At 49.1% G+C, this 523-nt stretch overlaps 1 protein-coding gene across 1 annotated transcript in view; it reads right to left on the bottom strand.

The window, feature by feature from the left end:
- The window catches only part of LOC119593033 (tyrosine-protein phosphatase non-receptor type 4-like), a gene marked incomplete at its 5' end in the record, with an annotated part of 330,438 nt that overhangs the window by 223,136 nt on the left and 106,779 nt on the right, over positions 1 to 523 (bottom strand).

The raw sequence follows: 523 nt of genomic DNA, 5'->3' as shown, positions 1-523 counted from the left end.
GGTATCAATACGGAAGTATAAAAAAAACAAAGAGAGGCACAGACGCGTCAGCCTACAAGCATTCCGCCCTCACCTACCGGCGAGGGCGGCCTCCCCCGCACTCGCCCTCCCTCATACTGACCTCGGACTCCGTGTTGGTGTGGGGCGTCAGTTTGGCGGTTGGAGTGTGACGTCACGTGACTTCAAATGCCCACATCCTCTTCAAAATCGCCCCTCGAGCCCTGTTGGTCAGAGGTCAGCAGCGTCATCCTACGGCCAGGGTCAAGGTCAAAGTGTGTGGGGGGGGGGTGACAGGGGGCCGACGGAGGGGGAGGGTTACAGGATGAATGATGAATGGGTCAACAACAAATGCAATTTTTTTTTTATCAATAAAAGTATCACAAATCATCATTCAAGATATCAATACATGGTTGTTAAATAGTTAAATGTGAACAAAGTTAACAAGGGACACATCAATCATCTCATCAATATCGTTTGTGGACTGGGGTTCATTAATCAACAAACCAGTGTATATGCATGGGGG

The sequence above is a fragment of the Penaeus monodon genome, chromosome 31, assembly GCF_015228065.2.
Source record: "Penaeus monodon isolate SGIC_2016 chromosome 31, NSTDA_Pmon_1, whole genome shotgun sequence".
Taxonomy (NCBI): domain Eukaryota; kingdom Metazoa; phylum Arthropoda; class Malacostraca; order Decapoda; family Penaeidae; genus Penaeus; species Penaeus monodon.
This window is presented reverse-complemented; position numbering and strand designations above follow the sequence as displayed.